Here is a 26,308-nt window from a genome sequence, read left to right as displayed (position 1 = left end):
GGTAGAGGCTGTCCCACTCCCTGGTCACTCCTGGGGCCTGCAGGAGTCCTCTTCTGGGATGTAGACTGGGAGAGACTGCCCGACTCCCTGGTCACTCCTGTGGTCTGCAGGTGTCCTCGCTTGCGTGTAGACTGGGAGAGACTGTCCCCCTCCCTGGTCACTCCTGGGGCCTGCAGGTGTCCTCTTCTGGGATGTAGACTGGGAGGGACTGTCCCACTCTCTGGTCACTCCTGGGGCCTGCAGGTGTACTCTTCTGGCATATAGACTGGACAGACTGGAAGAGACTGTCCCACTCACTGGCCACTCCTGGGGCCTGCAGGTGTCCTCTTCTGGCAGGTACTCTGGACAGACTGGGAGAGACTGTCCCACTCCCTGGTCACTACTGGGGCCTGCAGGTGTCCTCCTCTGGCATGTACACTGGGAGAGACTGCCCCACTCCCTGGTCACTCCTGGGGCCTGTAGGTGTCTGCATCTGGGATGTAGACTGGGAGAAACTGTCCCACTCCCTGGTAACTCCTGGGGCCTGCAGGTGTCCTCCTCTGGCGTGTAGACTGGGAGAGACTGTCCCACTCCCTGGTCACTCCTGGGGCCTGCAGGTGTCCTCTTCTGGGATGTAGACTGGGAGAGACTGCCCCACTCCCTGGTCACTCCTGTGGTCTGCAGGTGTCCTCTTCTGGGATGTAGACTGGGAGAGACTGTCCCACTCCCTGGTCACTCCTGAGGCCTGCAGGTGTCCTCTTCTGGCAGATAGACTGGACAGACTGGGAGGGACTGACCCACTCCCTGGTCACTCCTAGGGCCTGCAGGTGTCCTCTTCTAGCAGATAGACTGGACAGACTGGGAGAGACTGACCCACTCCCTGGTCACTCCTGTGGCCTGCAGGTGTCCTCTTCTGGCATGTAGACTGGAAAGACTGGGAGAGACTGCCCCACCACCTGGTCACTCCTGGGGCCTGCAGGTGTCCTCTTCTGGCATGAGGCGTTCACAGACTGGGAGAGACTTTCCCACTCTCAGGTCACTCCTGGGTCTGCAAAAGTCCTATTCTGGCATGTAGACTCGACAGACTGGGAGAGATTGTCCCACTCCCTGGCCACTCCTGGGGCATGCATGTGTCCTCTTCTCCATGTAGACTGGCATAGACTGTCCCACTCCCTGGTCACTCCTGGGGCATGCAGTTGGCCTCTTGTGGCAGGTAGAGTGGACAGACTGGGAGAGACTGTCCCACTCTCTGGTCACTCCTGGGGCCTGCAGGTGTACTCTTCTGGCATATAGACTGGACAGACTGGGAGAGACTGTCCCACTCCCTGGTCACTCCTGGGGCCTGCAGGTGTCCTCTTCTGGCATGTAGACTGGACAGACTGGGAGAGACTGTCCCACTCCCTGGTCACTCCTGGGGCCTGCAGGTGTCCTCTTCTGGCATGAGGCATGGACAGACTGGGATAGACTGTCACACTCCCAGCTCACTCCTGGGGCATACAGATGTCCTCTTGTGGCAGGTAGACTGGACAGACTGCGAGAGACTGTTTCACACTCTGGTCACTCCTGGGGCCTACAGGTGCACTCGTCTGGCATACAGACTGGACAGACTGGAAGAGACTGTCCCACTCCCTGGACACTCCTGGGGCCTGCAGGTGTGCTCTTCTGGCAGGTAGACAGGACAGACTGGAAGAGACGTTCCCGGTCACTTCTGGGGCCTGAAGGTGTCTTCTTCTGGCAAGTAGACTGGACAGACTGGGAGAGACGTCCCACTCCCTGGTCACTCCTTTGGCCTGCAGGTGTCCTCTTCTGGCATGTAGACTGGACAGACTGGGAGAGACTGTCCCACTCCCTGGTCACTCCTGGGGCCTGCAGGTGTCCTCTTCTGGCATGTAGACTCGACAGACTGGGAGAGACTGTCCCAATCCCTTCTCACTCCTGGGGCATGCAGATGTCCTCTTGTGGCAGGTAGACTGGACAGACTGGGAGAGACTGTCCCACTCTCTGGTCACTCCTGGGGCCTGCAGATGTCCTCTTCTGGCATGTAGCTGGACAGACTGGGAGAGACTGTCCCACTCCCTGGTCACTCCTGGGGCCCGCAGGTGTCCTCTTCTGGCATGTAGACTCGACAGACTGGGAGAGACTGTCCCAATCCCTTCTCACTCCTGGGGCATGCAGATGTCCTCTTGTGGCAGGTAGACTGGACAGACTGGGAGAGACTGTCCCACTCTCTGGTCACTCCTGGGACCTGCAGGTGTACTCGTCTGGCAAATAGACTGGACAGACTGCAAGAGACTGTCCCACTCCCTGGACATTCCTGGGGCCTGCAGGTTTCCTCTTCTGCCAGGTAGACAGGACAGACTTGGAGAGATGTTCCCGGTCACTTCTAGGGCCTGAAGGTGTCTTTTTCTGGCAAGTAGACTGGAGAGACTGGGAGAGACGTCCCACTCCCTTGTCACTCCTGTGACCTGCAGGTGTCCTCTTCTAGCATGTAGACTGGACAAACTGGGAGAGACTGCCCCACCACCTGGTCACTCCTGGGGCCTGCAGGTGTCCTCTTCTGACATGTAGACTGGACAAACTGGGAGAGACTGTCCCACTCCCCGGTCCCTCCTGGGGCCTGCAGTTGTCCTCTTGTGGCAGGTAGACTGGACAGACTGGGAGAGACTGTCCCACTCTCTGGTCACTCCTGAGGCCTGCAGGTGTCCTCTTCTGGCAGATAGACTGGACAGACTGGGAGGGACGGACCCACTTCCTAGTCACTCCTCGGGCCGGCAGGTGTCCTCTTCTGGCAGATAGACTGGACAGACTGGGAGAGACTGACCCACTCCCTGGTCACTCCTATGGCCTGCAGGTGTCCTCTTCTGGCATGTAGACTGGAAAGACTGGGAGAGACTGCCCCACCACCTGGTCACTCCTGGGGCCTACAGGTGTCCTCTTCTGGCATGAGGCGTTCACAGACTGGGAGAGACTGTCCCACTCTCAGCTCACTCCTGGGTCTGCAAAAGTCCTATTCTGGCATGTAGACTCGACAGACTGGGAGAGATTGTCCCACTCCCTGGCCATTCCTGTGGCATGCATGTGTCCTCTTCTCCATGTAGACTGGCATAGACTGTCCCACTCCCTGGTCACTCCTGGGGCATGCAGTTGGCCTCTTGTGGCAGGTAGAGTGGACGGACTGCGAGAGACTGTCCCACTCTCTGGTCACTCCTGGGGCCTGCAGGTGTACTCTTCTGGCATATAGACTGGACAGACTGGGAGAGACTGTCCCACTCCCTGGTCACTCCTGGGGCCTGCAGGTGTCCTCTTCTGACATGTAGACTGGACAGACTGGGAGAGACTGTCCCATTCCCTGGTCACGCCTGGGGCCTGCAGGTGTCCTCTTCTGGCATGAGGCGTGGACAGACTGGGATAGACTGTCCCACTCCCAGCTCACTCCCGGGTCTGCAGAAGTCCTATTCTGGCATGTAGACTCGACAGACTGGGAGAGACTTTCCCAATCCCTTGTCACTCCTGGGGCATGCAGATGTCCTCTTGTGGCAGGTAGACTGGACAGACTGCGAGAGACTGTCCCACACTCTGGTCACTCCTGGGGCCTGCAGGTGCACTCGTCTGGCATATAGACTGGAAGAGACTGTCCCACTCCCTGGACACTCCTTGGGCCTGCAGGTGTGTCCTTCTGGCAGGTAGACAGGACAGACTGGGAGAGACGTTCCCGGTCACTTCTGGGACCTGAAGGTGTCTTCTTCTGGCAAGTAGACTGGACAGACTGGGAGAGACGTCCCACTCCCTGGTCACTCCTTTGGCCTGCAGGTGTCCTCTTCTGGCATGTAGACTGGACAGACTGGGAGAGACTGTCCCACTCCCTGGCCACTCCCGGGTCTGCAGAAGTCCTATTCTGGCATGTAGACTCGACAGACTGGGAGAGACTGTCCCAATCCCTTGTCACTCCTGGGGCATGCAGATGTCCTCTTGTGGCAGGTAGACTGGACAGACTGGGAGAGACTGTCCCACACTCTGGTCACTCCTGGGGCCTGCAGGTGCACTCGTCTGGCATATAGACTGGACAGACTGGAAGAGACTGTCCCACTCCCTGGACACTCCTGGGGCCTGCAGGTGCGCTCTTCTGGCAGGTAGACAGGACAGACTGGGAGAGACGTCCCACTCTCTGGTCACTCCTTTGGCCTGCAGGTGTCCTCTTCTGGCATGTAGACTGGACAGACTGGGAGAGACTGTCCCACTCCCTGGTCACTCCTGGGGCCTGCAGGTGTCCTCTTCTGGCATGTAGACTCGACAGACTGGGAGAGACTGTCCCAAACCCTTGTCACCCCTGGGGCATGCAGATGTCCTCTTGTGGCAGGTAGACTGGACAGACTGGGAGAGACTGCCCCACCACCTGGTCACTCCTGGGGCCTACAGGTGTCCTCTTCTGGCATGAGGCGTTCACAGACTGGGAGAGACTGTCCCACTCTCAGCTCACTCCTGGGTCTGCAAAAGTCCTATTCTGGCATGTAGACTCGACAGACTGGGAGAGATTGTCCCACTCCCTGGCCATTCCTGTGGCATGCATGTGTCCTCTTCTCCATGTAGACTGGCATAGACTGTCCCACTCCCTGGTCACTCCTGGGGCATGCAGTTGGCCTCTTGTGGCAGGTAGAGTGGACGGACTGGGAGAGACTGTCCCACTCTCTGGTCACTCCTGGGGCCTGCAGGTGTACTCTTCTGGCATATAGACTGGACAGACTGGGAGAGACTGTCCCACTCCCTGGTCACTCTTGGGGCCTGCAGGTGTCCTCTTCTGACATGTAGACTGGACAGACTGGGAGAGACTGTCCCATTCCCTGGTCACGCCTGGGGCCTGCAGGTGTCCTCTTCTGGCATGAGGCGTGGACAGACTGGGATAGACTGTCCCACTCCCAGCTCACTCCCGGGTCTGCAGAAGTCCTATTCTGGCATGTAGACTCGACAGACTGGGAGAGACTGTCCCAATCCCTTGTCACTCCTGGGGCATGCAGATGTCCTCTTGTGGCAGGTAGACTGGACAGACTGCGAGAGACTGTCCCACACTCTGGTCACTCCTGGGGCCTGCAGGTGCACTCGTCTGGCATATAGACTGGAAGAGACTGTCCCACTCCCTGGACACTCCTTGGGCCTGCAGGTGTGTCCTTCTGGCAGGTAGACAGGACAGACTGGGAGAGACGTTCCCGGTCACTTCTGGGACCTGAAGGTGTCTTCTTCTGGCAAGTAGACTGGACAGACTGGGAGAGACGTCCCACTCCCTGGTCACTCCTTTGGCCTGCAGGTGTCCTCTTCTGGCATGTAGACTGGACAGACTGGGAGAGACTGTCCCACTCCCTGGTCACTCCCGGATCTGCAGAAGTCCTATTCTGGCATGTAGACTCGACAGACTGGGAGAGACTGTCCCAATCCCTTGTCACTCCTGGGGCATGCAGATGTCCTCTTGTGGCAGGTAGACTGGACAGACTGGGAGAGACTGTCCCACACTCTGGTCACTCCTGGGGCCTGCAGGTGCACTCGTCTGGCATATAGACTGGACAGACTGGAAGAGACTGTCCCACTCCCTGGACACTCCTGGGGCCTGCAGGTGCGCTCTTCTGGCAGGTAGACAGGACAGACTGGGAGAGACGGTCCCGGTCACTTCTGGGGCCTGAAGGTGTCTTCTTCTGGCAAGTAGACTGGACAGACTGGGAGAGACGTCCCACTCCCTGGTCACTCCTGGGGCCTGCAGGTGTCCTCTTCTGGCATGTAGACTCGACAGACTGGGAGAGACTGTCCCAAACCCTTGTCACTCCTGGGGCATGCAGATGTCCTCTTGTGGCAGGTAGACTGGACAGACTGGGAGAGACTGTCCCCATCCCTTGTCACTCCTGGGGCATGCAGATGTCCTCTTGTGGCAGGTAGACTGGACAGACTGGGAGAAACTGTCCCCATCCCTTGTCACTCCTGGGGCATGCAGATGTTCTCTTGTGGCAGGTAGACTGGACAGACTGGGAGAGACTGTCCCACTCTCTGGTCACTCCTGGGGCCTGCAGGTGTACTCGTCTGGCATATAGACTGGACAGACTGCAAGAGACTGTCCCACTCCCTGGACACTCCTGGGGCCTGCAGGTTTCCTCTTCTGGCAGGTAGACAGGACAGACTGGGAGAGATGTTCCTGGTCACTTCTAGGGCCTGAAGGTGTCTTCTTCTGGCAAGTAGACTGGACAGACTGGGAGAGACGTCCCACTCCCTGGTCACTCCTGTGACCTGCAGGTATCCTCTTCTAGCATGTAGACTGGACAAACTGGGAGAGACTGCCCCACCACCTGGTCACTCCTGGGGCCTGCAGATGTCCTCTTCTGCCATGAGGCGTGAACAGACTGGGAGAGACTGTCCCACTCCCAGCTCACTCCTGGGTCTGCAGAAGTCCTATTCTGGCATGTAGACTCAACAGACCAGGAGAAATTGTCCCACTCCCTGGACACTCCTGGGGCATGCATGTGTCCTCTTCTGGCATGTAGACAGGTATAGACTGTTCCACTCCCTGGTCACTCCTGGGGCATGCAGTTGTCCTCTTGTGGCAGGTAGAGTGGACAGACTGGGAGAGACTGCCCCACTCTCTGGTCACTCCTGGGGCCTGCAGGTGTACTCTTCTGGCATATAGACTGGACAGACTGGGAGAAGACTGTCCCACTCCCTGGTCACTCCTGGGGCCTGCAGGTGTCCTCTTCTGACATGTAGACTGGACAGACTGGGAGAGACTGTCCCACTCCCTGGTCACTCATGGGGCCTGCAGGTGTCCTCTTCTGGCATGAGGTGTGGAAAGACTGGGATAGACTGTCCCACTCCCAGCTCACTCCCGGGCCTGCAGGTGTCCTCTTCTGGCATGTAGACTCCACAGACTGGGAGAGACTGTCCCACTCCCTGGTCTCTCCTGGGGCATGCAGATGTCCTCTTGTGGCAGGTAGACTGGACAGACTGGGAGAGACTGTCCCAATCCCTTCTCACTCCTGGGGCATGCAGATGTCCTCTTGTGGCAGGTAGACTGGACAGACTGGGAGAGACTGTCCCACTCTCTGGTCACTCCTGGGGCCTGCAGGTGTACTCGTCTGGCATATAGACTGGACAGACTGGGAGAGACTGTCCCGCTCCCTGGTCACTCCTGGGGCCAGCAGGTGTCCTCTTCTGACATGTGGACTGGACAGACTGGGAGAGACTGTCCCATTCCCTGGTCACGCCTGGGGTCTGCAGGTGTCCTCTTCTGGCATGAGGCGTGGACAGACTGGGATAGACTGTCCCACTCCCAGCTCACTCCCGGGTCTGCAGAAGTCCTATTCTGGCATGTAGACTCGACAGACTGGGAGAGACTGTCCCAATCCCTTGTCACTCCTGGGGCATGCAGATGTCCTCTTGTGGCAGGTAGACTGGACAGACTGCGAGAGACTGTCCCACACTCTGGTCACTCCTGGGGCCTGCAGGTGCACTCGTCTGGCATATAGACTGGAAGAGACTGTCCCACTCCCTGGACACTCCTTGGGCCTGCAGGTGTGTCCTTCTGGCAGGTAGACAGGACAGACTGGGAGAGACGTTCCCGGTCACTTCTGGGACCTGAAGGTGTCTTCTTCTGGCAAGTAGACTGGACAGACTGGGAGAGACGTCCCACTCCCTGGTCACTCCTTTGGCCTGCAGGTGTCCTCTTCTGGCATGTAGACTGGACAGACTGGGAGAGACTGTCCCACTCCCTGGTCACTCCCGGGTCTGCAGAAGTCCTATTCTGGCATGTAGACTCGACAGACTGGGAGAGACTGTCCCAAACCCTTGTCACTCCTGGGGCATGCAGATGTCCTCTTGTGGCAGGTAGACTGGACAGACTGGGAGAGACTGTCCCCATCCCTTGTCACTCCTGGGGCATGCAGATGTCCTCTTGTGGCAGGTAGACTGGACAGACTGGGAGAGACTGTCCCACTCTCTGGTCACTCCTGGGGCCTGCAGGTGTACTCGTCTGGCATATAGACTGGACAGACTGCAAGAGACTGTCCCACGCCCTGGACACTCCTGGGGCCTGCAGGTTTCCTCTTCTGGCAGGTAGACAGGACAGACTGGGAGAGATGTTCCTGGTCACTTCTAGGGCCTGAAGGTGTCTTCTTCTGGCAAGTAGACTGGACAGACTGGGAGAGACGTCCCACTCCCTGGTCACTCCTGTGACCTGCAGGTGTCCTCTTCTAGCATGTAGACTGGACAGACTGGGAGAGACTGTCCCACTCCCTGGTCACTCCTGGGGCCTGCAGGTGTCCTCTTCTGGCATGAGGTGTGGAAAGACTGGGATAGACTGTCCCACTCCCAGCTCACTCCCGGGCCTGCAGGTGTCCTCTTCTGGCATGTAGACTGGACAAACTGGGAGAGACTGCCCCACCACCTGGTCACTCCTGGGGCCTGCAGGTGTCCTCTTCTGACATGTAGACTGGACAAACTGGGAGAGACTGTCCCACTCCCCGGTCCCTCCTGGGGCCTGCAGTTGTCCTCTTCTGGCATGTAGACTGGACAGACTGCGAGAGACTGTCCCACACTCTGGTCACTCCTGGGGCCTGCAGGTGCACTCGTCTGGCATATAGACTGGAAGAGACTGTCCCACTCCCTGGACACTCCTTGGGCCTGCAGGTGTGTCCTTCTGGCAGGTAGACAGGACAGACTGGGAGAGACGTTCCCGGTCACTTCTGGGACCTGAAGGTGTCTTCTTCTGGCAAGTAGACTGGACAGACTGGGAGGGACGGACCCACTTCCTGGTCACTCCTCGGGCCGGCAGGTGTCCTCTTCTGGCAGATAGACTGGACAGACTGGGAGAGACTGACCCACTCCCTGGTCACTCCTATGGCCTGCAGGTGTCCTCTTCTGGCATGTAGACTGGAAAGACTGGGAGAGACTGCCCCACCACCTGGTCACTCCTGGGGCCTACAGGTGTCCTCTTCTGGCATGAGGCGTTCACAGACTGGGAGAGACTGTCCCACTCTCAGCTCACTCCTGGGTCTGCAAAAGTCCTATTCTGGCATGTAGACTCGACAGACTGGGAGAGATTGTCCCACTCCCTGGCCATTCCTGTGGCATGCATGTGTCCTCTTCTCCATGTAGACTGGCATAGACTGTCCCACTCCCTGGTCACTCCTGGGGCATACAGTTGGCCTCTTGTGGCAGGTAGAGTGGACAGACTGGGAGAGACTGTCCCACTCTCTGGTCACTCCTGGGGCCTGCAGGTGTACTCTTCTGGCATATAGACTGGACAGACTGGGAGAGACTGTCCCACTCCCTGGTCACTCCTGGGGCCTGCAGGTGTCCTCTTCTGACATGTAGACTCGACAGACTGGGAGAGACTGTCCCACTCCCTGGTCACGCCTGGGGCCTGCAGGTGTCCTCTTCTGGCATGAGGCGTGGACAGACTGGGATAGACTGTCCCACTCCCAGCTCACTCCCGGGTCTGCAGAAGTCCTATTCTGGCATGTAGACTCGACAGACTGGGAGAGACTGTCCCAATCCCTTGTCACTCCTGGGGCATGCAGATGTCCTCTTGTGGCAGGTAGACTGGACAGACTGCGAGAGACTGTCCCACACTCTGGTCACTCCTGGGGCCTGCAGGTGCACTCGTCTGGCATATAGACTGGAAAAGACTGTCCCACTCCCTGGACACTCCTTGGGCCTGCAGGTGTGTCCTTCTGGCAGGTATACAGGACAGACTGGGAGAGACGTTCCCGGTCACTTCTGGGACCTGAAGGTGTCTTCTTCTGGCAAGTAGACTGGACAGACTGGGAGAGACGTCCCACTCCCTTTGGCCTGCAGGTGTCCTCTTCTAGCATGTAGACTGGACAGACTGGGAGAGACTGTCCCACTCCCTGGTCACTCCCGGGTCTGCAGAAGTCCTATTCTGGCATGTAGACTCGACAGACTGGGAGAGACTGTCCCAATCCCTTGTCACTCCTGGGGCATGCAGATGTCCTCTTGTGGCAGGTAGACTGGACAGACTGGGAGAGACTGTCCCACACTCTGGTCACTCCTGGGGCCTGCAGGTGCACTCGTCTGGCATATAGACTGGACAGACTGGAAGAGACTGTCCCACTCCCTGGACACTCCTGGGGCCTGCAGGTGCGCTCTTCTGGCAGGTAGACAGGACAGACTGGGAGAGACGGTCCCGGTCACTTCTGGGGCCTGAAGGTGTCTTCTTCTGGCAAGTAGACTGGACAGACTGGGAGAGACGTCCCACTCCCTGGTCACTCCTTTGGCCTGCAGGTGTCCTCTTCTGGCATGTAGACTGGACAGACTGGGAGAGACTGTCCCACTCCCTGTTCACTCCTGGGGCCTGCAGGTGTCCTCTTCTGGCATGTAGACTCGACAGACTGGGAGAGACTGTCCCCATCCCTTGTCACTCCTGGGGCATGCAGATGTCCTCTTGTGGCAGGTAGACTGGACAGACTGGGAGAGACTGTCCCACTCTCTGGTCACTCCTGGGGCCTGCAGGTGTACTCGTCTGGCATATAGACTGGACAGACTGCAAGAGACTGTCCCACTCCCTGGACACTCCTGGGGCCTGCAGGTTTCCTCTTCTGGCAGGTAGACAGGACAGACTGGGAGAGATGTTCCTGGTCACTTCTAGGGCCTGAAGGTGTCTTCTTCTGGCAAGTAGACTGGACAGACTGGGAGAGACGTCCCACTCCCTGGTCACTCCTGTGACCTGCAGGTGTCCTCTTCTAGCATGTAGACTGGACAAACTGGGAGAGACTGCCCCACCACCTGGTCACTCCTGGGGCCTTCAGATGTCCTCTTCTGCCATGAGGCGTGGACAGACTGGGAGAGACTGTCCCACTCCCAGCTCACTCCTGGGTCTGCAGAAGTCCTATTCTGGCATGTAGACTCGACAGACCAGGAGAAATTGTCCCACTCCCTGGCCACTCCTGGGGCATGCATGTGTCCTCTTCTGGCATGTAGACTGGTATAGACTGTTCCACTCCCTGGTCACTCCTGGGGCATGCAGTTGTCCTCTTGTGGCAGGTAGAGTGGACAGACTGGGAGAGACTGCCCCACTCTCTGGTCACTCCTGGGGCCTGCAGGTGTACTCTTCTGGCATATAGACTGGACAGACTGGGAGGGACTGTCCCACTCCCTGGTCACTCCTGGGGCCTGCAGGTCTCCTCTTCTGACATGTAGACTGGACAGACTGGGAGAGACTGTCCCACTCCCTGGTCACTCCTTGGGCCTGCAGGTGTCCTCTTCTGGCATGAGGTGTGGAAAGACTGGGATAGACTGTCCCACTCCCAGCTCACTCCCGGGCCTGCAGGTGTCCTCTTCTGGCATGTAGACTCGACAGACTGGGAGAGACTGTCCCAAACCCTTGTCACTCCTGGGGCATGCAGATGTCCTCTTGTGGCAGGTAGACTGGACAGACTGGGAGAGACTGTCCCAATCCCTTCTCACTCCTGGGGCATGCAGATGTCCTCTTGTGGCAGGTAGACTGGACAGACTGCAAGAGACTGTCCCACTCCCTGGACACTCCTGGGGCCTGCAGGTTTCCTCTTCTGGCAGGTAGACAGGACAGACTTGGAGAGATGTTCCCGGTCACTTCTAGGGCCTGAAGGTGTCTTTTTCTGGCAAGTAGACTGGAGAGACTGGGAGAGACGTCCCACTCCCTGGTCACTCCTGTGACCTGCAGGTGTCCTATTCTAGCATGTAGACTGGACAAACTGGGAGAGACTGCCCCACCACCTGGTCACTCCTGGGGCCTGCAGGTGTCCTCTTCTGACATGTAGACTGGACAAACTGGGAGAGACTGTCCCACTCCCCGGTCCCTCCTGGGGCCTGCAGTTGTCCTCTTGTGGCAGGTAGACTGGACAGACTGGGAGAGGCTGTCCCACTCTCTGGTCTCTCCTGGGGCCTGCAGGTGTCCTCTTCTGGCAGATAGACTGGACAGACTGGGAGGGACGGACCCACTTCCTGGTCACTCCTCGGGCCGGCAGGTGTCCTCTTCTGGCAGATAGACTGGACAGACTGGGAGAGACTGACCCACTCCCTGGTCACTCCTGGGGCATGCAGTTGGCCTCTTGTGGCAGGTAGAGTGGACGGACTGGGAGAGACTGTCCCACTCTCTGGTCACTCCTGGGGCCTGCAGGTGTACTCTTCTGGCATATAGACTGGACAGACTGGGAGAGACTGTCCCACTCCCTGGTCACTCCTGGGGTCTGCAGGTGTCCTCTTCTGACATGTAGACTGGACAGACTAGGAGAGACTGTCCCACTCCCTGGTCACGCCTGGGGCCTGCAGGTGTCCTCTTCTGGCATGAGGCGTGGACAGACTGGGATAGACTGTCCCACTCCCAGCTCACTCCCGGGTCTGCAGAAGTCCTATTCTGGCATGTAGACTCGACAGACTGCGAGAGACTGTCCCACACTCTGGTCACTCCTGGGGCCTGCAGGTGCACTCGTCTGGCATATAGACTGGAAGAGACTGTCCCACTCCCTGGACACTCCTTGGGCCTGCAGGTGTGTCCTTCTGGCAGGTAGACAGGACAGACTGGGAGAGACGTTCCCGGTCACTTCTGGGACCTGAAGGTGTCTTCTTCTGGCAAGTAGACTGGACAGACTGGGAGAGACGTCCCACTCCCTGGTCACTCCTTTGGCCTGCAGGTGTCCTCTTCTGGCATGTAGACTGGACAGACTGGGAGAGACTGTCCCACTCCCTGGTCACTCCCGGGTCTGCAGAAGTCCTATTCTGGCATGTAGACTCGACAGACTGGGAGAGACTGTCCCAATCCCTTGTCACTCCTGGGGCATGCAGATGTCCTCTTGTGGCAGGTAGACTGGACAGACTGGGAGAGACTGTCCCACACTCTGGTCACTCCTGGGGCCTGCAGGTGCACTCGTCTGGCATATAGACTGGAAGAGACTGTCCCACTCCCTGGACACTCCTTGGGCCTGCAGGTGTGTCCTTCTGGCAGGTAGACAGGACAGACTGGGAGAGACGTTCCCGGTCACTTCTGGGACCTGAAGGTGTCTTCTTCTGGCAAGTAGACTGGACAGACTGGGAGAGACGTCCCACTCCCTGGTTACTCCTTTGGCCTGCAGGTGTCCTCTTCTGGCATGTAGACTGGACAGACTGGGAGAGACTGTCCCACTCCCTGGTCACTCCCGGGTCTGCAGAAGTCCTATTCTGGCATGTAGACTCGACAGACTGGGAGAGACTGTCCCAATCCCTTGTCACTCCTGGGGCATGCAGATGTCCTCTTGTGGCAGGTAGACTGGACAGACTGGGAGAGACTGTCCCACACTCTGGTCACTCCTGGGGCCTGCAGGTGCACTCGTCTGGCATATAGACTGGACAGACTGGAAGAGACTGTCCCACTCCCTGGACACTCCTATGGCCTGCAGGTGTCCTCTTCTGGCATGTAGACTGGAAAGACTGGGAGAGACTGCCCCACCACCTGGTCACTCCTGGGGCCTACAGGTGGCCTCTTCTGGCATGAGGCGTTCACAGACTGGGAGAGACTGTCCCACTCTCAGCTCACTCCTGGGTCTGCAAAAGTCCTATTCTGGCATGTAGACTCGACAGACTGGGAGAGATTGTCCCACTCCCTGGCCACTCCTGTGGCATGCATGTGTCCTCTTCTCCATGTAGACTGGCATAGACTGTCCCACTCCCTGGTCACTCCTGGGGCATGCAGTTGGCCTCTTGTGGCAGGTAGAGTGGACGGACTGGGAGAGACTGTCCCACTCTCTGGTCACTCCTGGGGCCTGCAGGTGTACTCTTCTGGCATATAGACTGGACAGACTGGGAGAGACTGTCCCACTCCCTGGTCACTCCTGGGGCCTGCAGGTGTCCTCTTCTGGCATGAGGCGTGGACAGACTGGGATAGACTGTCCCACTCCCAGCTCACTCCCGGGTCTGCAGAAGTCCTATTCTGGCATGTAGACTCGACAGACTGGGAGAGACTGTCCCAATCCCTTGTCACTCCTGGGGCATGCAGATGTCCTCTTGTGGCAGGTAGACTGGACAGACCGGGAAAGACTGTCCCACTCTCTGGTCACTCCTGGGGCCTGCAGGTGCACTCGTCTGGCATATAGACTGGAAGAGACTGTCCCACTCCCTGGGCACTCCTTGGGCCTGCAGGTGTGTCCTTCTGGCAGGTAGACAGGACAGACTGGGAGAGACGTTCCCGGTCACTTCTGGGGCCTGAAGGTGTCTTCTTCTGGCAAGTAGACTGGACAGACTGGGAGAGACGTCCCACTCCCTGGTCACTCCTTTGGCCTGCAGGTGTCCTCTTCTGGCATGTAGACTGGACAGACTGGGAGAGACTGTCCCACTCCCTGGTCACTCCCGGGTCTGCAGAAGTCCTATTCTGGCATGTAGACTCGACAGACTGGGAGAGACTGTCCCAATCCCTTGTCACTCCTGGGGCATGCAGATGTCCTCTTGTGGCAGGTAGACTGGACAGACTGGGAGAGACTGCCCCACACTCGGGTCACTCCTGGGGCCTGCAGGTGCACTCGTCAGGCATATAGACTGGACAGACTGGAAGAGACTGTCCCACTCCCTGGACACTCCTGGGGCCTGCAGGTGCGCTCTTCTGGCAGGTAGACAGGACAGACTGGGAGAGACGGTCCCGGTCACTTCTGGGGCCTGAAGGTGTCTTCTTCTGGCAAGTTGACTGGACAGACTGGGAGAGACGTCCCACTCCCTGGTCACTCCTTTGGCCTGCAGGTGTCCTCTTCTGGCATGTAGACTGGACAGACTGGGAGAGACTGTCCCACTCCCTGGTCACTCCTGGGGCCTGCAGGTGTCCTCTTCTGGCATGTAGACTCGACAGACTGGGAGAGACTGTCCCAAACCCTTGTCACTCCTGGGGCATGCAGCTGTCCTCTTGTGGCAGGTAGACTGGACAGACTGGGAGAGACTGTCCCCATCCCTTGTCACTCCTGGGGCATGCAGATGTCCTCTTGTGGCAGGTAGACTGGACAGACTGGGAGAGACTGTCCCACTCTCTGGTCACTCCTGGGACCTGCAGGTGTACTCGTCTGGCATATAGACTGGACAGACTGCAAGAGACTGTCCCACTCCCTGGACACTCCTGGGGCCTGCAGGTTTCCTCTTCTGGCAGGTAGACAGGACAGACTGGGAGAGATGTTCCTGGTCACTTCTAGGGCCTGAAGGTGTCTTCTTCTGGCAAGTAGACTGGACAGACTGGGAGAGACGTCCCACTCCCTGGTCACTCCTGTGACCTGCAGGTGTCCTCTTCTAGCATGTAGACTGGACAAACTGGGAGAGACTGCCCCACCACCTGGTCACTCCTGGGGCCTGCAGATGTCCTCTTCTGCCATGAGGCGTGGACAGACTGGGAGAGACTGTCTCACTCCCAGCTCACTCCTGGGTCTGCAGAAGTCCTATTCTGGCATGTAGACTCGACAGACCAGGAGAAATTGTCCGACTCCATGGCCACTCCTGGGGCATGCATGTATCCTCTTCTGGCATGTAGACTGGTATAGACTGTTCCACACCCTGGTCACTCCTGGGGCATGCAGTTGTCCTCTTGTGGCAGGTAGAGTGGACAGACTGGGAGAGACTGCCCCACTCTCTGGTCACTCCTGGGGCCTGCAGGTGTACTCTTCTGGCATATAGACTGGACAGACTGGGAGAGACTGTCCCACTCCCTGGTCACTCCTGGGGCCTGCAGGTCTCCTCTTCTGACATGTAGACTGGACAGACTGGGAGAGACTGTCCCACTCCCTGGTCACTCCTGGGGCCTGCAGGTGTCCTCTTCTGGCATGAGGTGTGGAAAGACTGGGATAGACTGTCCCACTCCCAGCTCACTCCCGGGTCTGCAGAAGTCCTATTCTGGCATGTAGACCGACAGACTGGGAGAGACTGTCCCAATCCCTTGTCACACCTGGGGTATGCAGGTGTACTCGTCTGGCATATAGACTGGACAGACTGGAAGAGACTGTCCCACTCTCTGGTCACTCCTGGGGCCTGCAGGTGTACTCGTCTGGCATATAGACTGGACAGACTGGAAGAGACTGTCCCACTCCCTGGACACTCCTGGGGCCTGCAGGTGTCCTCTTCTGGCAGGTAGACTGGACAGACTGGGAGAGACTGTCCCATTCCCTGGTCACTCCTGGGGTCTGCAGGTGTCCTCCTCTGGCATGTAGACTGGGAGAGACTGCCCCACTCCCTGGTCACTCCTGGGGCTGTAGGTGTCCTCATCTAGGATGTAGAATGGGAGAGACTGACCCACTCCCTAGTCACTCCTGGGGTCTGCAGGTGTCCTCCTCTGGCATGTAGACTGGGAGAGACTGCCCCACTCCCTGGTCACTCCTGGGGCTGTAGGTGTCCTCATCTAGGATGTAGAATGGGAGAGACTGACCCACTCCCTAGTCACTCCTGGGGCCTGCAGGTGTCCTCCTCTGGCATGTGGACTGGTAGAGGCTGTCCCACTCCCTGGTCACTCCTGGGGCCTGCAGGTGTCCTCTTCTGGGATGTAGACTGGGAGAGACTGCCCCACTCCCTGGTCACTCCTGTGGTCTGCAGGTGTCCTCCTCTTGCGTGTCGACTGGGAGAGACTGTCCCACTCCCTGGTCACTCCTAGTGCCTGCAGGTGTCCTCTTCTGGGATGTAGACTGGGAGAGACTGTCCCACTCCCTGGTCACTCCTGTAGGCTGCATGTGTCCTCTTCTGGGATGTAGACTGGGAGAGACCGTCCTACTCCCTGGTCACTCCTGGGGCCTGCTGGTGTCCTCTTCTGGCAGGTAGACAGGACAGACTGGGAGAGACGTTCCCGGTCACTTCTGGGGCCTGCAGGTGTCTTCTTCTAGCAAGTAGACTGGACAGACTGGGGAAGACGTCCCACTCACTGGTTACTCCTGTGAACTGCAGGTGTCCTCTTCTGGCATGTAGACTGGACAGACTGGGAGAGACTGCCCCACCACCTGGTCACTCCTGGCGCCTGCAGGTGTACTCTTCTGGCATGAGGCGTAGACAGACTGGGAGAGACTGTCCCACTAGAGAAAATAGAAGAGGACCCAAAAAGTGGGGCCCTCCCGTCCCCTGCACACTGTTTACTGATGCCACATAGGGCCTTCAAATATATGGATATAGATATATAACAGCAGTTTGTTAGTTGAGCATATAACAATTTATTTGGCAAAGAGGAAAACAAAATTTGCCAAAAGGCACATTCTGTTGTACAAAGTAATTCGTGACGTTTAACATATTAAAACAAATTGCGAAGAAGCAATAAATGATGGAGAGGTGATGCTGTCCAATTGTGGAGTGGCCGACGCGTTTCGAGGGTAACCTCTTCTTCATAAGGGCCCAATTGAACTGTTGACAACATTTCAAGGAGACAAAAAGTAAAATCTTTTATTTTATTTCCATAACAGTCAAGGACTGACTGACAAGCTGTACATAACTCGGGATGCTAGCGAGATGGTGAAGAGCAGAATACTGGAGATCTAGTATGGTGAAAAGAGTGAACTAACAGATCAAAGAGAAACACTCTATACTAATAGCTAAACACATAACAAAGGAGATGTATTGTGTGAGATCCACCTACATGGTGGGATCTAGAAAATGGCGTGATGAAGAGTCAGACAGATCGAGATAAGCCAAAAGCGGTAGTGGGTTCTAAATAGCAAGGACCACCCTTGAATAGTGAAAAAGCTGAGTCAATATGGGGAGCGTGTTTAAGAAAAAACCATACCCCTCCTGTGGACGGAGAAAGAATAACTCCAAAAGAGCGCTACTGAATAAAATAAATAATACTTAAAATAAACCGGAATTGGTTTTAAAGAATGCACTCACTCGAGTTGCGGGACGAGTAGCCAAGGCAACAGGGGCATCCGTGTGGTCAACAAGTATTCGAAACAATTATACGATGCAGGGCATCTGCAAAGAGACACGTACTGCTGGCACCTAAGTGGGGACATATACATTTCTGTTATACTGGAGAAAAATAAACCTGGGGTCTCCCAACCGGGCAAAGGGACCCAAGTAGCGGTAGCTTACCTGTACAGTGCGGGGAACACTGTTAGTGGAAACTGAAACCGGCAGGCAGTGGCTCCGCGCGGTCGTAACCTAGGGAACGAGCTGTGCTGGGGACACGCCGTCAGACGTAGAAAGGAAACTAAATAATAAACATAGAAAAGGGCATAGAAGCCGGTGAGTGAGGAATATGGAGGCCATCATGCAATGGCGCATAGTGCAAGCGTACTCATAGGGACTGACCAGAGATCAGGATAAATAAGAAAAGTAGAGTTAATATGTTCCATAATGAAACATAAGAATTCTGGTGTTCACCATCGCAACGCATTTTATAATTTTGGTTCTAATGGAACAGAAATTTGTGAATAGTACAATAATCGTTACAGTCATGATAGATAGCACAAATGGTACATGCAGTTTACTCTTAATAGTCCAAAACAAATCATGTAGAGTCATGAGGCTGTCCCACTCCCAGCTCACACCTGGGTCTGCAGAAGTCCATTTCTGGCATGTAGACTCGACAGAGTGGGAGATACTGTCCCACTCTCTGGTCACTCCTGGGGCCTGCAGGTGTCCTCTTCTGGCAGATAGACTGGACAGACTGGGAGAGACTGACCCACTCCCTGGTCACTCCTGGGGCCTGCAGGTGTCCTCTTCTGGCAGATACACTGGACAGACTGGGAGAGACTCCCCACTCCCTGGTCACTCCTGGGGCCTGCAGGTGTCCGCTTCTGGTATATAGACTGGACAGACTGGGAGAGACTGTCTCACTCCCTTGTCCTTCCTGGGGCCTGCATGTGTCCTCTTCTGACATGTAGACTGGACGGACTTGGAGAGACTGTCCGACTCCCGGTCACTCCTCGGGCCTGTAGGTGTCCTCTTCTGGCATATAGAATAGGAGAGACTGTCCCATTCCCGGTCACTCCTGGGGCCAGCAGGTGTCCTCTTCTGGCATGTAGATTGGACAGACTGGGAGAGACTGTCCCACTCCACGGTCACTCCTGTGGCATGCAGGTGTCCTCTTCAGGCAGGTAGACTGGAAGAGACTGTGCCACTCCCTGGTCGCTCCTGGGGTATGCAGGTATGCTCTTCAGGCAGGTAGACTGGTAAAGACTGTCCCACTCCCTTGTCACCCCTGGCGCCTGCAGGTGTCCTCTTCTGGCATGTAGACTGGACAGGCTGGGAGAGACTGTCCCACTCTCGTTCACTCCTGGGGCATGCAGTTTTCCTCTTCTGGAATGTGGACTGGACAGACTGGGAGAGACTGTCCCACTCCCTGATCAGTCCTGGGGCCTGCAGGTGTCCTCTTCTGACATGTAGACTGGACAGACTGGGAGAGACTGTCCCGCTCCCTGGTCCCTCCTGATGCCTGCACGTGTGCTCTTCCGGCATGTAGACTGGACAGACTGGGAGAGACTGTCCCACTCCCTGGTCCCTCATGGGTCCTGCATGTGTCCTCTTCTGGCATGTAGAATGGGTGAGACTGGGAGAGACTGTCCCTGTCCCTGGTCACCCCTGGGGCCTGCAGGTGTCCTCTTCTGGGATGTAGACTGGATCTACTGGGAGAGACTGTCCCACTCCGTGGTCACTCCTGGGGCCGGCAGGTGTCGTCTTCTGGCATGTAGACTGGGAGAGACTGTCCCACTCCCTGGTCACCCCTGGGGTCTGTAGGTGTCCTCTTCTGGGATGTAGCCTGGACAGACTTGCCCCACCACCTGGTCACTCCTGGGGTCTGCAGTTTTCCTCTTGTGGCAGGTAGACTGGACAGACTGGGAGATAATGTCCCACTCCCTGGTCATTCCTGGGGCCTGCAGGTGTCCTCTTCTGGGATGTAGACTGGACAGACTGGATGAGACTGTCCCACTCCCTGGTCACTCCTGCGGGCCAGCAGGTGGCCTCTTCTGGGATGTAGACTGGATCTATTGGGAGAGACTGTCCCACTCTGTGGTCACTCCTGGGGCCTGCAGGTGTACTCTTCTGGCATATAAAATGGGAGAGACTGTCCCACTCCCGCTCACTCCTGGGGCCTGCAGGTGTCCTCTTCTGGAATGTAGTCTGTGAGAGACTGTCCCACTCCCTGGTCACTCCTGGGGCCTGGAGGTGTCCTCTTCTGGCATATAGACTGGGATAGACTGTCCCACTCCCTGGTCACTCCTGGGGCATGAAGCTCTCCTATTCTGGCATATAGACTGGGAGAGACTGCACCACCACCTGGTCACTCCTGGGGCATGCAGATGTTCTCTTGTGGCAGGTAGACTGGACAGACTGGGAGAGACTGACCCACTCTCTGGTCACTCCTGGGGCCTGCAGGTGTACTCGTCTGGCATATAGACTGGACAGACTGGAAGAGACTGTCCCACTCCCTGGACACTCCTGGGGCCTGCAGGTGTCCTCTTCTGGCAGGTAGACTGGACAGACTGGGAGAGACTGTCCCACTCGCCGGTCACTTCTGGGGCCTGCAGGTGTCCTCTTCTGGCATGTAGACTGGGAGAGACTGCCCCACCACCTGGTCACTCCTGGGGCCTGCAGGTGTCTGCTTCTGGTATATAGACTGGACAGACTGGGAGAGTCTGTCCCACTCGCCGGTCACTTCTGGGGCCTGCAGGTGTCCTCTTCTGGCATGTAGACTGGGAGAGACTGCCCCACCACCTGGTCACTCCTGGGGTCTGCAGGTGTCCTCTTCTGGGATGTAGACTGGAGAAACTGGGAGAGAATATCCCACTCCCTGGTCACTCCTGGGGCCTGCAGGTGTCCTCTTCTGGCAGGTAGACAGGACAGACTGGGAGAGACGTTCCCGGTCACTTCTGGGGCCTGCAGGTGTCTTCTTCTGGCAAGTAGACTGGACAGACTGGGAGAGACGTCCCGCTCCCTGGCCACTCCTGGGGCCTGCAGATGTCCTCTTCTGGCATGGGGAGTGGACAAACTGGGATAGACTGTCCCACTCCCAGCTCACTCCTGGGTCTGCAGAAGTCCTATTCTGGCATGTAGACTCGACAGACTGGGAGAGACTGTCCCAATCCCTTGTCACTCCTGGGGCATGCAGATGTCCTCTTGTGGCAGGTAGACTGGACAGACTGGGAGAGACTGTCCCAGTCTCTGGTCACTCCTGGGGCCTGCAGGTGTACTCTTCTGGCATATAGACTGGACAGACTGGAAGTGACTGTCCCACTCCATGGACACTCCTGCGGCCTGCAGGTGTCCTCTTCTGGCAGGTAGACTGGACAGACTGGGAGAGACTGTCCCACTCCCTGGTCACTCCTGGTGTCTGCAGGTGTCCTCCTCTGGCATGTAGACTGGGAGAGACTGCCCTACTCCCTGGTCACTCCTGGGGCCTGTAGGTGTCCTCATCTAGGATGGACACTGGGAGAGACTGTCCCACTCCCTGGTCACTCCTGGGGCCTGCAGGTGTCCTCCTCTGGCATGTAGACTGGGAGAGGCTGTCCCACTCCCTGGTCACTCCTGGGGCCTGCAGGTGTCCTCTTCTGGGATGTAGACTGGGAGAGACTGTCCCACTCCCTGGTCACTCCTGGGGCCTGCAGGTGTCCTCCTCTGGCATGTAGACTGGATAGACTGGGAGAGACTTTCCCAGTCCCCGGTCACTACTGGGGTCTGCATGTGTCCTCTTCTGGCATGTAGACTGGACAGACTGGGAGAGACTGCCCCACCAACTGGTCACTCCTGGGGCCTGCAGGTGTCCTCTAATGGCATGTAGACTGGCATAGACTGTCCCACTCCCTGGTCATTCCTGGGGCATGCAGTTGTCCTCTTGTGGTAGGTAGAGTGGACAGACTGGGAGAGACTGTCCCACTCTCTGGTCACTCCTGCGGCCTGCAGGTGTACTCTTCTGGCATATAGACTGGACAGACTGGGAGAGACTGTCCCACTCCCTGGTCACTCCTGGGGCCTGCAGGTGTCCTCTTCTGACACGTAGACTGGACAGACTGGGAGAGACTGTCCCATTCCCCGGCCCTCCTGTGGCCTGCAGGTGTCCTCTTCTGGCATGAGGCGTGGACAGACTGGAATAGACTGTCCCACTCCCAGCTCACTCCTAGGTCTGCAGAAGTCCTATTCTGGCATGTAGACTCGACAGACTGGGAGAGACTGTCCCAATCCCTTGTCACTCCTGGGGCCTGCAGGTGTACTCTTCTGGCATATAGACTGGACAGACTGGAAGAGACTGTCCCACTCCATGGACACTCCTGGGGCCTGCAGGTGTCCTCTTCTGGCAGGTAGACTGGACAGACTGGGAGAGACTGTCCCACTCCCTGGTCACTCCTGGGGTCTGCAGGTGTCCTCCTCTGGCATGTAGACTGGGAGAGACTGCCCTACTCCCTGGTCACTCCTGGGGCCTGTAGGTGTCCTCATCTATGATGTAGACTGGGAGAGACTGTCCCACTCCCTGGTCACTCCTGGGGCCTGCAGGTGTCCTCCTCTGGCATGTAGACTGGGAGAGGCTGTCCAACTCCCTGGTCACTCCTGGGGCCTGCAGGTGACCTCTTCTGGGATGTAGACTGGAAAAGACTGCCCCACTCTCTGGTCACTCCTGTCGTCTGCAGGTGTCCTCTTCTGGGATGTAGACTGGGAGAGACTGTCCCACTCCCTGGTCACTTCTGGGGCCTGCAGGTAGGTAGACTGGCAGGTAGACTGGATAGACTGAGAGAGACTTTCCCCGTCCCCCGTCACTTCTGGAGCCTGCAGGTGTCTTCTTATGGCATGTAGACTGGGAGCGACTGTCCCAGTCCCCGGTCACTCCTGGGGTCTGCAGGTGTCCTCTTCTGGCATGTAGACTGGACAGACTGGGAGAGACTGCCCCACCAACTGGTCACTCCTGGGGCCTGCAGGTGTCCTCTTCTGGCTGGTAGACTGGATAGACTAGGAGGGACTGTCCCTCTCCCGGGTCACGCCTGGGCCTGCAGGTGTCCTCTCCGGGCATGTAGACTGGACAGACTGGGAGAGACTGCCCCACCACCTGGTCACTCCTGGGGCATGAAGCTCTCCTATTCTGGCATGTGGACTGGGAGAGACTGTCCCACTCCCTTGTCACTCCTGGGTCTGCAGGTGTCCTCTTCTGGCAGGTAGACTGGATACACTGGGAGAGACTGTCCCACTCCTCGGTCACTCCTGGGGCCTGCAGGTGCCCCCTTCTTGCATGTAGACTGGACAGACTGGGAGAGACTGCCCCACAACCTGGTCACTCCTGGGGCCTGCAGGTGTCCTCTTCTGGCAGGTAGACTGGGTGGACTGGGTGGGACTGTCCCACTCCCTGGTCACTCCTGGGGCCTGCAGGTGTCCTCTTCTGGCAGGTAGACAGGACAGACTGGGAGAGACGTTCCCGGTCACTTCTGGGGCCTGAAGGTGTCTTCTTCTGGCAAGTAGACTGGATAGACTGGATGAGACGTCCCACTCCCTGGTCACTCCTGTGGCCTGCAGGTGTCCTCTTCTGGCATGTAGACAGGACAGACTGGGAGAGACTGCCCCACCACCTGGTCACTCCTGGGGCCTGCAGGTGTCCTCTTCTGCCATGAGGCGTGGACAGACTGGGAGAGACTGTCCCACTCCTAGCTCACTCCTGGGTCTGCAGAAGTCCTATTCTGGCATGTAGACTCGACAGACTGGGAGAGATTGTCCCACTCCCTGGCCACTCCTGGGGCATGCATGTGTCCTCTTCTGGCATGTAGACTGGCATAGACTGTTCCACTCCATGGTCACTCCTGGGGCATGCAGTTGTCCTCTTGTGGCAGGTAGAGTGGACAGACTGGGAGAGACTGGCCCACTCTCTGGTCACTCCTGGGGCCTGCGGGTGTACTCTTCTGGCATATAGACTGAACAGACTGGGAGAGACTGTCCCACTCCCTGGTCACTCCTGGGGCCTGCAGGTGTCCTCTCCTGACATTTAGACTGGACAGACAGGGAGAGACAGTCCCACTCCCTGGTCACTCCTGGGGCCTGCAGGTGTCCTCTTCTGACATGAGGCGTGGAACGACTGGGATAGACTGTCCCACTCCCAGCTCACTCCCGGGTCTGCAGAAGTCCTATTCTGGCATGTAGACTCAACATACTGGGAGAGACTGTCCCAATCCCTTGTCACCCCTAGAGCATGCAGATGTCCTCTTGTGGCAGGTAGACTGGACAGACTGGGAGAGACTGTCCCACTCTCTGGTCACTCCTGGGGCCTGCAGGTGTACTCGTCTGGCATATAGACTGGACAGACTGGAAGAGACTGTCCCACTCCCTGGACACTCCTGGGGCCTGCAGGTGTCCTCTTCTGGCAGGTAGACTGGACAGACTGGGAGAGACTGTCCCACTCCCTGGTCACTCCTGGGGTCTGCAGGTGTCCTCCTCTGGCATGTAGACTCGGAGAGACAGCCCCACTCCCTCGTCACTCCTGGGGCTGTAGGTGTCCTCATCTAGGATGTAGACTGGGAGAGACTGTCCCACTCCCTGGTCACTCCTGGGGCCTGCAGGTGTCCTCCTCTGGCATGTGTACTGGTATAGGCTGTCCCACTCCCTGGTCACTCCTGGGGCCTGCAGGTGTCGTCTTCTGGGATGTAGTCTGGGAGAGACTGCCCCACTCCCTGGTCACTCCTGTGGTCTGCAGGTGTCCTCCTCTTGCGTGTAGACTGGGAGAGACTGTCCCACTCCCTGGTCACTCCTGGGGCCTGCAGGTGTCCTCTTCTGGGATGTAAACTGGGAGAGACTGCCCTACTCCCTGGTCACTCCTGTGGTCTGCAGGTGTCCTCTTCTGGGATGCAGACTGGGAGAGACTGTCCCACTCCCTGGTCACTCCTGGGGCCTGCAGGTGTCCTCTTCTGGCATGTAGACTGGACAGACTGGGAGAGACTGCCCCACCACCTGGTCACTCCTGGCGCCTGCAGGTGTACTCTTCTGGCATGAGGTGCGGACAGACTGGGAGAGACTGTCCCACTCCCAGCTCACTCCTGGGTCTGCAGAAGTCCAATTCTGGCATGTAGACAGGACAGACTGGGAGAGACGTTCCCGGTCACTTCTGGGGCCTGCAGGTGTCTTCTTCTGGCAAGTAGACTGGACCGACTGGGAGAGACGTCCCACTCCCTGGTCACTCCTGTGGCCTGCAGGTGTCCTCTTCTGGCATGTAGACTGGACAGACTGGGAGAGACTGCCCCACCACCTGGTCACTCCTGGCGCCTGCAGGTGTACTCTTCTGGCATGAGGTGCGGACAGACTGGGAGAGACTGTCCCACTCCCAGCTCACTCCTGGGTCTGCAGAAGTCCAATTCTGGCATGTAGACTTGACAGACTGGGGGAGACTGTCCCACTCTATGGTCACTCCTGGGGCCTGCAGGTGTACTCTTCTGGCATATAGACTGGACAGACTGGGAGAGACTGTCCCACTCCCTGGTCACTCCTGGGGCCTGCAGGTGTCCTCTTCTGACATGTAGACTGGACAGACCGGGAGAGACTGTCCCACTCCCCTGTTCCTCCTGGGGCCTGCAGTTGTCCTCTTGTGGCAGGTAGACTGGACAGACTGGGAGAGACTGTCCCACTCTCTGGTCACTCTTGGGGCCTGAAGGTGTCCTCTTCTGGCAGATAGACTGGACAGACTGGCAGAGACGGACCTACTCCCTGGTCACTCCTGGGGCCTGCAGGTGTCTGCTTCTGGTATATAGACTGGACAGACTGGGAGAGACTGTCCCACTCCCTGGTCACTCCTGGGCCTGCAGGTGTCCTCCTCTGGCATGTAGACTGGGAGAGGCTGTCCCACTCCCTGGTCACTCCTGGGGCAGGTGTCCTCTTCTGGGATGTAGACTGGGAGAGACTGTCCCACTCCCTGGTCACTTCTGGGGCCTGCAGGTAGGTAGACTGGCAGGTAGACTGGATAGACTGAGAGAGACTTTCCCCGCCCACCCTCACTCCTGGGGCCTGCAGGTGTCTTCTTCTGGTATGTAGACTGGGAGCGACTGTCCCAGTCCCCGGTCACTCCTGGGGACTGCAGGTGTCCTCTTCTGGCATGTAGACTGGACAGACTGGGAGAGACTGCCCCACCAACTGGTCACTCCTGGGGCCTGCAGGTGTCCTCTTCTGGCAATTAGACTGGATAGACTAGGAGGGACTGTCCCTCTCCCTGGTCACGCCTGGGCCTGCAGGTGTCCTCTCCTGGCATGTAGACTGGACAGACTGGGAGAGACTGCCCCACCACCTGGTCACTCCTGGGGCATGAAGCTCTCCTATTCTGGCATGTGGACTGGGAGAGACTGTCCCACTCCCTTGTCACTCCTGGGTCTGCAGGTGTCCTCTTCTGGCAGGTAGACTGGATACACTGGGAGAGACTGTCCCACTCCTCGGT

At 57.6% G+C, this 26,308-nt stretch overlaps 1 long non-coding RNA gene across 1 annotated transcript; it reads right to left on the bottom strand.

The window, feature by feature from the left end:
* Positions 1 to 17,129: 17,129 nt before the first annotated feature.
* Positions 17,130 to 18,438, bottom strand: LOC138481618 (uncharacterized). The gene is made up of 3 exons (XR_011274288.1): positions 18,010 to 18,438; positions 17,806 to 17,916; positions 17,130 to 17,325 (listed from the first exon to the last, which is right to left on the bottom strand). It is a non-coding gene; the product is annotated as an uncharacterized lncRNA (long non-coding RNA).
* Positions 18,439 to 26,308: the final 7,870 nt, after the last annotated feature.

Source organism: Ambystoma mexicanum, chromosome 5p, assembly GCF_040938575.1.
Source record: "Ambystoma mexicanum isolate Mex_15411 chromosome 5p, UKY_AmexF1_1, whole genome shotgun sequence".
Classification (NCBI taxonomy): Eukaryota; Metazoa; Chordata; class Amphibia; order Caudata; family Ambystomatidae; genus Ambystoma; species Ambystoma mexicanum.
Note: the sequence above shows the minus strand (reverse complement) of the source record. Positions and strands in the feature narration are given on the sequence as shown.